This window comes from Heterodontus francisci, unplaced genomic scaffold, assembly GCF_036365525.1.
Source record: "Heterodontus francisci isolate sHetFra1 unplaced genomic scaffold, sHetFra1.hap1 HAP1_SCAFFOLD_176, whole genome shotgun sequence".
Classification (NCBI taxonomy): domain Eukaryota; kingdom Metazoa; phylum Chordata; class Chondrichthyes; order Heterodontiformes; family Heterodontidae; genus Heterodontus; species Heterodontus francisci.
This window is the reverse complement of record NW_027141945.1, coordinates 282,326-294,600: the sequence shown is the minus strand read 5'-3', so window position 1 is coordinate 294,600 and position 12,275 is coordinate 282,326.

Below are 12,275 nucleotides of genomic sequence, written 5' to 3'. Positions count from 1 at the left end.
TTTCAGTCAATTACTATCATCCTGACTGTCTGTCCATTCTGCTAAACTATCAATGTCCTGTTTCAGTCAATTACTATCATCCTGACTGTCTGTCCATTCTGCTAATTTATCAATGTCCTGTTTCAGTCAATTACTATCATCCTGACTGTCTGTCCATTCTGCTAATTTATCAATGTCCTGTTTCAGTCAATTACTATCATCCTGATCCTCTGTCCATTCTGCTAATTTATCAATGTCCTGTTTCAGTCAATTACTATCATCCTGACTGTCTGTCCATTCTGCTAATTTATCTATGTCCTGTTTCAGTCAATTACTATCATCCTGACTGTCTGTCGTTTCTGCTAATTTATCAATGTCCTGTTTCAGTCAATTACTATCATCCTGATCCTCTGTCCATTCTGCTAATTTATCATTGTCCTGTTTCAGTCAATTACTATCATCCTGACTGTCTATCCATTCTGCTAAACTATCAATGTCCTGTTTCAGTCAATTACTATCATCCTGACTCTCTATCCATTCTGCTAACCTATCAGTGTCCTGTTTCAGTCAATTACTATCATCCTGACTGTCTGTCCATTCTGCTAACCTATCAATGTCCTGTTTCAGTCAATTACTATCATCCTGACTGTCTATCCATTCTGGTAAACTATCCATTTCCTGTTTCAGTCAATTACTATCATGCTGACTGTCTGTCCATTCTGCGAAACTATCCATGTCCTGTTTCAGTCAATTACTATCATCCTGACTGTCTGTCCATTCTGCTAAACTATCCATGTCCTGTTTCAGTCAATTACTATCATCCTGACTGTCTGTCCATTCTGCTAAACTATCAATGTCCTGTTTCAGTCAATTACTATCATCCTGACTCGCTGTCCATTCTGCTAATTTATCTATGTCCTGTTTCAGTCAATTACTATCATCCTGACTGTCTGTCCATTCTGCTAATGTATCAATGTCCTGTTTCAGTCAATTACTATCATCCTGATCCTCTGTCCATTCTGCTAATTTATCAATGTCCTGTTTCAGTCAATTACTATCATCCTGACTGTCTGTCCATTCTGCTAATTTATCCATGTCCTGTTTCAGTCAATTACTATCATCCTGACTGTCTATCCATTTTGCTAAACTATCAATGTCCTGTTTCAGTCAATTACTATCATCCTGACTGTCTGTCCATTCTGCTAACTATCAATGTCCTGTTTCAGTCAATTACTATCATCCTGACTGTCTGTCCATTCTGCTAAACTATCAATGTCCTGTTTCAGTCAATTCCTATCATCCTGACTGTCTGTCCATTCTGCTAACCTATCCATGTCCTGTTTCAGTCAATTACTATCATCCTGACTGTCTGTCCATTCTGCTAAACTATCAATGTCCTGTTTCAGTCAATTACTATCATCCTGACTGTCTGTCCATTCTGCTAAACTAACAATGTCCTGTTTCAGTCAATTACTATCATGCTGACTGTCTGTCCATTCTGCTAAACTATCAATGTCCTGTTTCAGTCAATTACTATCATCCTGACTGTCTGTCCATTCTGCTAAACTATCAATGTCCTGTTTCAGTCAATTACTATCATCCTGACTGTCTGTCCATTCTGCTAATCTATCAATGTCCTGTTTCAGTCAATTACTATCATCCTGACTGTCTGTCCATTCTGCTAATTTATCTATGTCCTGTTTCAGTCAATTACTATCATCCTGACTGTCTGTCCATTCTGCTAATTTATCAATGTCCTGTTTCAGTCAATTACTATCATCCTGATCCTCTGTCCATTCTACTAATTTATCAATGTCCTGTTTCAGTCAATTACTATCATCCTTACTGTCTGTCCATTCTGCTAATTTATCAATGTCCTGTTTCAGTCAATTACTATCATCCTGACTGTCTATCCATTCTGCTAAACTATCCATGTCCTGTTTCAGTCAATTACTATCATCCTGACTGTCTGTCCATTCTGCTAAACTATCCATGTCCTGTTTCAGTCAATTACTATCATCCTGACTGTCTGTCCATTCTGTTAAACAATCCATGTCCTGTTTCAGTCAATTACTATCATCCTGACTGTCTGTCCATTCTGCTAAACTATCCATGTCCTGTTTCAGTCAATTACTATCATCCTGACTGTCTATCTATTCTGCTCAACTATCAATGTCCTGTTTCAGTCAATTACTATCATCCTGACTGTCTGTCCATTCTGCTAATGTATCTATGTCCTGTTTCAGTCAATTACCATCATCCTGACTGTCTGTCCATTCTGCTAATTTATCAATGTCCTGTTTCAGTCAATTACTATCATCCTGATCCTCTGTCCATTCTGCTAATTTATCAATGTCCTGTTTCAGTCAATTGCTATCATCCTGACTGTCTGTCCATTCTGCTAATTTATCAATGTCCTATTTCAGTCAATTACTATCATCCTGACTGTCTGTCCATTCTGCTAATTTATCAATGTCCTGTTTCAGTCAATTACTATCATCCTGATCCTCTGTCCATTCTGCTAATTTATCAATGTCCTGTTTCAGTCAATTACTATCATCCTGACTGTCTGTCCATTCTGCTAATTTATCTATGTCCTGTTTCAGTCAATTACTATCTTCCTGACTGTCTGTCGTTTCTGCTAATTTATCAATGTCCTGTTTCAGTCAATTACTATCATCCTGATCCTCTGTCCATTCTGCTAATTTATCATTGTCCTGTTTCAGTCAATTACTATCATCCTGACTGTCTGTCCATTCTGCGAAACTATCAATGTCCTGTTTCAGTCAATTACTATCATCCTGACTGTCTATCCATTCTGCTAAACTATCAATGTCCTGTTTCAGTCAATTACTATCATCCTGACTGTCTATCCATTCTGCTAACCTATCAGTGTCCTGTTTCAGTCAATTAATATCATCCTGACTGTCTGTCCATTCTGCTAACCTATCAATGTCCTGTTTCAGTCAATTACTATCATCCTGACTGTCTATCCATTCTGGTAAACTATCAATGTCCTGTTTCAGTCAATTACTATCATGCTGACTGTCTGTCCATTCTGCGAAACTATCCATGTCCTGTTTCAGTCAATTACTATCATCCTGACTGTCTGTCCATTCTGCTAAACTATCCATGTCCTGTTTCAGTCAATTACTGTCATCCTGACTGTCTGTCCATTCTGCTAAACTATCAATGTCCTGTTTCAGTCAATTACTATCATCCTGACTCTCTGTCCATTCTGCTAATTTATCTATGTCCTGTTTCAGTCAATTACTATCATCCTGACTGTCTGTCCATTCTGCTAATTTATCAATGTCCTGTTTCAGTCAATTACTATCATCCTGATCCTCTGTCCATTCTGCTAATTTATCAATGTCCTGTTTCAGTCAATTACTATCATCCTGACTGTCTGTCCATTCTGCTAATTTATCAATGTCCTGTTTCAGTCAATTACTATCATCCTGACTGTCTGTCCATTCTGCTAAACTATCAATGTCCTGTTTCAGTCAATTACTATCATCCTGACTGTCTGTCCATTCTGCTAAACTATCAATGTCCTGTTTCAGTCAATTACTATCATCCTGACTGTCTGTCCATTCTGCTAAACTATCAATGTCCTGTTTCAGTCAATTACTATCATCCTGACTGTCTGTCCATTCTGCTAAACTATCAATGTCCTGTTTCAGTCAATTACTGTCATCCTGACTGTCTGTCCATTCTGCTAAACTATCAATGTCCTGTTTCAGTCAATTACTATCATCCTGACTGTCTGTCCATTCTGCGAAACTATCCATGTCCTGTTTCAGTCAATTACTATCATCCTGATCCTCTGTCCATTCTGCTAAACTATCCATGTCCTGTTTCAGTCAATTACTATCATCCTGACTGTCTGTCCATTCTGCTAAACTATCAATGTCCCGTTTCAGTCAATTACTACCATCCTGACTGTCTGTCCATTATGCTAAACTATCAATGTCCTGTTTCATTCAATTACTATCATCCTGACTGTCTGTCCATTCTGCTAATTTATCTATGTCCTGTTTCACACAATTACTATCATCCTGACTGTCTGTCCATTCTGCTAAACTATCAATGTCCTGTTTCAGTCAATTACTATCATCCTGATCCTCTGTCCATTCTGCTAATTTATCTATGTCCTGTTTCAGTCAATTACTATCATCCTGACTGTCTGTCCATTCTGCTAATTTATCAATGTCCTGTTTCAGTCAATCACTATCATCCTGATCCTCTGTCCATTCTGCTAATTTATCAATGTCCTGTTTCAGTCAATTACTATCATCCTGACTGTCTGTCCATTCTGCTAATTTATCAATGTCCTGTTTCAGTCAATTGCTATCATCCTGACTGTCTGTCCATTCTGCTAAACTATCAATGTCCTGTTTCAGTCAATTACTATCATCCTGACTGTCTGTCCATTCTGCTAATTTATCTATGTCCTGTTTCAGTCAATTACTATCATCCTGACTGTCTGTCCATTCTGCTAAACTATCAATGTCCTGTTTCAGTCAATTACTATCATCCTGACAGTCTGTCCATTCTGCTAATTTATCTATGTCCTGTTTCAGTCAATTACTATCATCCTGACTGTCTGTCCATTCTGCTAATTTATCAATGTCCTGTTTCAGTCAATTACTACCATCCTGACTGTCTGTCCATTCTGCTAAACTATCAATGTCCTGTTTCTGTCAATTACTATCATCATGACTGTCTGTCCATTCTGCGAAACTATCAATGTCCTGTTTCAGTCAATTACTATCATCCTGACTGTCTGTCCATTCTGCTAAACTATCCATGTCCTGTTTCAGTCAATTACTATCATCCTGACTTTCTGTCCATTCTGCTAAACTATCAATGACCTGTTTCAGTCAATTACTATCATGCTGACTGTCTCTCCATTCTGCTAAACTATCCATGTCCTGTTTCAGTCAATTACTATCATCCTGACTGTCTATCCATTCTGCTAAACTATCCATGTCCTGTTTCAGTCAATTACTATCATCCTGACTGCCTGTCCATTCTGCTAACCTATCCATGTTCTGTTTCAGTCAATTACTATCATCCTGACTGTATGTCCATTCTGCTAAACTATCAATGTCCTGTTTCAGTCAATTACTATCATCCTGACTGTCTGTCCATTCTGCTAAACTATCAATGTCCTGTTTCAGTCAATTACTATCATCCTGACTGTCTGTCCATTCTGCTAAACTATCAATGTCCTGTTTCAGTCAATTACTATCATCCTGACTGTCTGTCCATTCTGCTAAACTAACAATGTCCTGTTTCAGTCAATTACTATCATGCTGACTGTCTGTCCATTCTGCTAAACTATCAATGTCCTGTTTCAGTCAATTACTATCATCCTGACTGTCTGTCCATTCTGCTAAACTATCAATGTCCTGTTTCAGTCAATTACTATCATCCTGACTGTCTGTCCATTCTGCTAAACTATCAATGTCCTGTTTCAGTCAATTACTATCATCCTGACTGTCTATCCATTCTGCTAAACTATCAATGTCCTGTTTCAGTCAATTACTATCATCCTGACTGTCTGTCCATTCTGCTAAACTATCAATGTCCTTTTTCAGTCAATTACTATCATCCTGACTGTCTGTCCATTCTGCTAAACTATCAATGTCCTGTTTCAGTCAATTCCTATCATCCTGACTGTCTGTCCATTCTGCTAATTTATCAATGTCCTGTTTCAGTCAATTACTATCATCCTGACAGTCTGTCCAGTCTGCTAAACTATCAATGTCCTGTTTCAGTCAATTACTATCATCGTGACTCTCTGTCCATTCTGCGAAACTATCAATGTCCTGTTTCAGTGAATTACTATCATCCTGATCCTCTGTCCATTCTGCTAAACTATCGATGTCCTGTTTCAGTCAATTACTATCATCCTGACTGTCTGACCATTCTGCTAAATATCCATGTCCTGTTTCAGTCAATTACTATCATCCTGACTGTCTGTCCATTCTGCTAAGCTATCAATGTCCTGTTTCAGTCAATTACTACCATCCTGACTGTCTGTCCATTCTGCTAAACTATCAATGTCCTGTTTCAGTCAATTACTATCATCCTGACTGTCTGTCCATTCTGCTAATTTATCAATGTCCTTTTCAGTCAATTACTATCATCCAGACTGTCTATCCATTCTGCTAAACTATCAATGTCCTGTTTCAGTCAAATACTATCATCCTGACTGTCTGTCCATTCTGCTAAACTATCAATGTCCTGTTTCAGTCAATTACTATCATCCTGACTGTCTGTCCATTCTGCTAAACTGTCAATGTCCTGTTTCAGTCAATTACTATCATCCAGACTGTCTATCCATTCTGCTAAACTATCAATGTCCTGTTTCAGTCAATTACTATCATCCTGACTGTCTGTCCATTCTGCTAAACTATCAATGTCCTGTTTCAGTCAATTACTATCATCCTGACTGTCTGTCCATTCTGCTAAACTATCAATGTCCTGTTTCAGTCAATTACTATCATCCTGACTGTCTGTCCATTCTGCTAATTTATCTATGTCCTGTTTCAGTCAATTACTATCATCCTGACTCACTATCCATTCTGCTAATTTATCAATGTCCTGTTTCAGTCAATTACTATCATCCTGACTGTCTGTCCATTCTGCTAAACTATCCATGTTTTGTTTCAGTCAATTACTATCATCCAGACTGTCTGTCCATTCTGCTAAACTATCCATGTTTTGTTTCAGTCAATTACTATCATCCTGACTGTCTGTCCATTCTGCTAAACTATCCATGTTTTGTTTCAGTCAATTACTATCATCCAGACTGTCTGTCCATTCTGCTAAACTATCAATCTCCTGTTTCAGTCAATTACTATCATCCAGACTGTCTGTCCATTCTGCTAAACTATCCATGTTTTGTTTCAGTCAATTACTATCATCCAGACTGTCTGTCCATTCTGCTAAACTATCCATGTTTTGTTTCAGTCAATTACTATCATCCAGACTGTCTGTCCATTCTGCTAAACTATCAATCTCCTGTTTCAGTCAATTACTATCATCCAGACTGTCTGTCCATTCTGCTAAACTATCAATGTCCTGTTTGAGTCAATTACTATCATCCAGACTGTCTATCCATTCTGCTAAACTATCAATGTCCTGTTTCAGTCAATTACTATCATCCTGACTGTCTGTCCATTCTGCTAAACTATCAATGTCCTGTTTCAGTCAATTACTATCATCCTGACTGTCTGTCCATTCTGCTAAACTATCAATGTCCTGTTTCAGTCAATTACTATCATCCTGACTGTCTGTCCATTCTGCTAATTTATCTATGTCCTGTTTCAGTCAATTACTATCATCCTGACTCACTATCCATTCTGCTAATTTATCAATGTCCTGTTTCAGTCAATTACTATCATCCTGACTGTCTGTCCATTCTGCTAAACTATCCATGTTTTGTTTCAGTCAATTACTATCATCCAGACTGTCTGTCCATTCTGCTAAACTATCAATGTCCTGTTTCAGTCAATTACTATCATCCTGACTGTCTATCCATTCTGCTAAACTATCAATGTCCTGTTTCAGTCAATTACTATCATCCTGACTGTCTGTCCATTCTGCTAAACTATCAATGTCCTGTTTCAGTCAATTACTATCATCCTGACTGTCTGTCCATTCTGCTAAACTATCAATGTCCTGTTTCAGTCAATTCCTATCATCCTGACTGTCTGTCCATTCTGCTAATTTATCAATGTCCTGTTTCAGTCAATTACTATCATCCTGACAGTCTGTCCAGTCTGCTAAACTATCAATGTCCTGTTTCAGTCAATTACTATCATCGTGACTCTCTGTCCATTCTGCGAAACTATCAATGTCCTGTTTCAGTGAATTACTATCATCCTGATCCTCTGTCCATTCTGCTAAACTATCGATGTCCTGTTTCAGTCAATTACTATCATCCTGACTGTCTGACCATTCTGCTAAATATCCATGTCCTGTTTCAGTCAATTACTATCATCCTGACTGTCTGTCCATTCTGCTAAGCTATCAATGTCCTGTTTCAGTCAATTACTACCATCCTGACTGTCTGTCCATTCTGCTAAACTATCAATGTCCTGTTTCAGTCAATTACTATCATCCTGACTGTCTGTCCATTCTGCTAAACTATCAATGTCCTGTTTCAGTCAATTACTATCATCCTGACTGTCTGTCCATTCTGCTAATTTATCAATGTCCTTTTCAGTCAATTACTATCATCCAGACTGTCTATCCATTCTGCTAAACTATCAATGTCCTGTTTCAGTCAATTACTATCATCCTGACTGTCTGTCCATTCTGCTAAACTATCAATGTCCTGTTTCAGTCAATTACTATCATCCTGACTGTCTGTCCATTCTGCTAAACTGTCAATGTCCTGTTTCAGTCAATTACTATCATCCAGACTGTCTATCCATTCTGCTAAACTATCAATGTCCTGTTTCAGTCAATTACTATCATCCTGACTGTCTGTCCATTCTGCTAAACTATCAATGTCCTGTTTCAGTCAATTACTATCATCCTGACTGTCTGTCCATTCTGCTAAACTATCAATGTCCTGTTTCAGTCAATTACTATCATCCTGACTGTCTGTCCATTCTGCTAATTTATCTATGTCCTGTTTCAGTCAATTACTATCATCCTGACTCACTATCCATTCTGCTAATTTATCAATGTCCTGTTTCAGTCAATTACTATCATCCTGACTGTCTGTCCATTCTGCTAAACTATCCATGTTTTGTTTCAGTCAATTACTATCATCCAGACTGTCTGTCCATTCTGCTAAACTATCCATGTTTTGTTTCAGTCAATTACTATCATCCTGACTGTCTGTCCATTCTGCTAAACTATCCATGTTTTGTTTCAGTCAATTACTATCATCCAGACTGTCTGTCCATTCTGCTAAACTATCAATCTCCTGTTTCAGTCAATTACTATCATCCAGACTGTCTGTCCATTCTGCTAAACTATCCATGTTTTGTTTCAGTCAATTACTATCATCCAGACTGTCTGTCCATTCTGCTAAACTATCCATGTTTTGTTTCAGTCAATTACTATCATCCAGACTGTCTGTCCATTCTGCTAAACTATCAATCTCCTGTTTCAGTCAATTACTATCATCCAGACTGTCTGTCCATTCTGCTAAACTATCAATGTCCTGTTTGAGTCAATTACTATCATCCAGACTGTCTATCCATTCTGCTAAACTATCAATGTCCTGTTTCAGTCAATTACTATCATCCTGACTGTCTGTCCATTCTGCTAAACTATCAATGTCCTGTTTCAGTCAATTACTATCATCCTGACTGTCTGTCCATTCTGCTAAACTATCAATGTCCTGTTTCAGTCAATTACTATCATCCTGACTGTCTGTCCATTCTACTAATTTATCTATGTCCTGTTTCAGTCAATTACTATCATCCTGACTCACTATCCATTCTGCTAATTTATCAATGTCCTGTTTCAGTCAATTACTATCATCCTGACTGTCTGTCCATTCTGCTAAACTATCCATGTTTTGTTTCAGTCAATTACTATCATCCAGACTGTCTGTCCATTCTGCTAAACTATCCATGTTTTGTTTCAGTCAATTACTATCATCCTGACTGTCTGTCCATTCTGCTAAACTATCCATGTTTTGTTTCAGTCAATTACTATCATCCAGACTGTGTGTCCATTCTGCTAAACTATCAATCTCCTGTTTCAGTCAATTACTATCATCCAGACTGTCTGTCCATTCTGCTAAACTATCCATGTTTTGTTTCAGTCAATTACTATCATCCAGACTGTCTGTCCATTCTGCTAAACTATCAATTTCCTGTTTCAGTCAATTACTATCATCCAGACTGTCTGTCCATTCTGCTAAATTATCCATGTCCTGTTTCAGTCAATTACTATCATCCTGACTGTCTGTCCATTCTGCTAAACTATCCATGTTTTGTTTCAGTCAATTACTGTCATCCTGACTGTGTGTCCATTCTGCTAAACTATCCATGTCCTGTTTCAGTCAATTACTATCATCCTGACTGTCTGTCCATTCTGCTAAACTATCAATGTCCTGTTTCAATCAATTACTATCATCCTGACTGTCTGTCCATTCTGCGAAACTATCCATGTTTTGTTTCAGTCAATTACTGTCATCCCGACTGTCTGTCCATTCTGCTAAACTATCCATGTCCTGTTTCAGTCAATTACTATCATCCTGACTGTCTGTCCATTCTGCTAAACTATCAATGTCCTGTTTCAGTCAATTACTATCATCCTGACTGTCTGTCCATTCTGCTAAACTATCCATGTCCTGTTTCAGTCAATTACTATCATCCTGACTGTCGGTCCATTCTGCTAAACTATCAATGTCCTGTTTCAATCAATTACTATCATCCTGACTGTCTGTCCATTCTGCTAAACTATCCATGTTTTGTTTCAGTCAATTACTGTCTTCCTGACTGTCTGTCCATTCTGCTAACCTATCCATGTCCTGTTTCAGTCAATTACTATCATCCTGACTGTCTGTCCATTCTGCTAAACTATCGATGTCCTGTTTCAATCAATTACTATCATCCTGACTGTCTGTCCATTCTGCTAAACTATCCATGTTTTGTTTCAGTCAATTACTGTCATCCTGACTGTCTGTCCATTCTGCTAATTTATCAATGTCCTGTTTCAGTCAATTACTATCATCCTGACAATCTGTCCAGTCTGCTAAACTATCAATGTCCTGTTTCAGTCAATTACTATCATCGTGACTCTCTGTCCATTCTGCGAAACTATCAATGTCCTGTTTCAGTGAATTACTATCATCCTGATTCTCTGTCCATTCTGCTAAACTATCGATGTCCTGTTTCAGTCAATTACTATCATCCTGACTGTCTGACCATTCTGCTAAATATCCATGTCCTGTTTCAGTCAATTACTATCATCCTGACTGTCTGTCCATTCTGCTAAACTATCAATGTCCTGTTTCAGTCAATTACTATCATCCTGACTGTCTGTCCATTCTGCTAAACTATCAATGTCCTGTTTCAGTCAATTACTATCATCCTGACTGTCTGTCCATTCTGCTAATTTATCAATGTCCTTTTCAGTCAATTACTATCATCCAGACTGTCTATCCATTCTGCTAAACTATCAATGTCCTGTTTCAGTCAATTACTATCATCCTGACTGTCTGTCCATTCTGCTAAACTATCAATGTCCTGTTTCAGTCAATTACTATCATCCTGACTGTCTGTCCATTCTGCTAAACTGCCAATGTCCTGTTTCAGTCAATTACTATCATCCAGACTGTCTATCCATTCTGCTAAACTATCAATGTCCTGTTTCAGTCAATTACTATCATCCTGACTGTCTGTCCATTCTGCTAAACTATCAATGTCCTGTTTCAGTCAATTACTATCATCCAGACTGTCTGTCCATTCTGCTAAACTATCAATGTCCTGTTTCAGTCAATTACTATCATCCTGACTGTCTGTCCATTCTGCTAAACTATCAATGTCCTGTTTCAGTCAATTACTGTCATCCTGACTGTCTGTCCATTCTGCTAAACTATCAATGTCCTGTTTCAGTCAATTACTATCATCCTGACTGTCTGTCCATTCTGCGAAACTATCCATGTCCTGTTTCAGTCAATTACTATCATCCTGATCCTCTGTCCATTCTGCTAAACTATCCATGTCCTGTTTCAGTCAATTACTATCGTCCTGACTGTCTGTCCATTCTGCTAAACTATCAATGTCCCGTTTCAGTCAATTACTACCATCCTGACTGTCTGTCCATTCTGCTAAACTATCAATGTCCTGTTTCATTCAATTACTATCATCCTGACTGTCTGTCCAATCTGCTAATTTATCTATGTCCTGTTTCACACAATTACTATCATCCTGACTGTCTGTCCATTCTGCTAAACTATCAATGTCCTGTTTCAGTCAATTACTATCATCCTGATCCTCTGTCCATTCTGCTAATTTATCTATGTCCTGTTTCAGTCAATTACTATCATCCTGACTGTCTGTCCATTCTGCTAATTTATCAATGTCCTGTTTCAGTCAATCACTATCATCCTGATCCTCTGTCCATTCTGCTAATTTATCAATGTCCTGTTTCAGTCAATTACTATCATCCTGACTGTCTGTCCATTCTGCTAATTTATCAATGTCCTGTTTCAGTCAATTGCTATCATCCTGACTGTCTGTCCATTCTGCTAAACTATCAATGTCCTGTTTCAGTCAATTACTATCATCCTGACTGTCTGTCCATTCTGC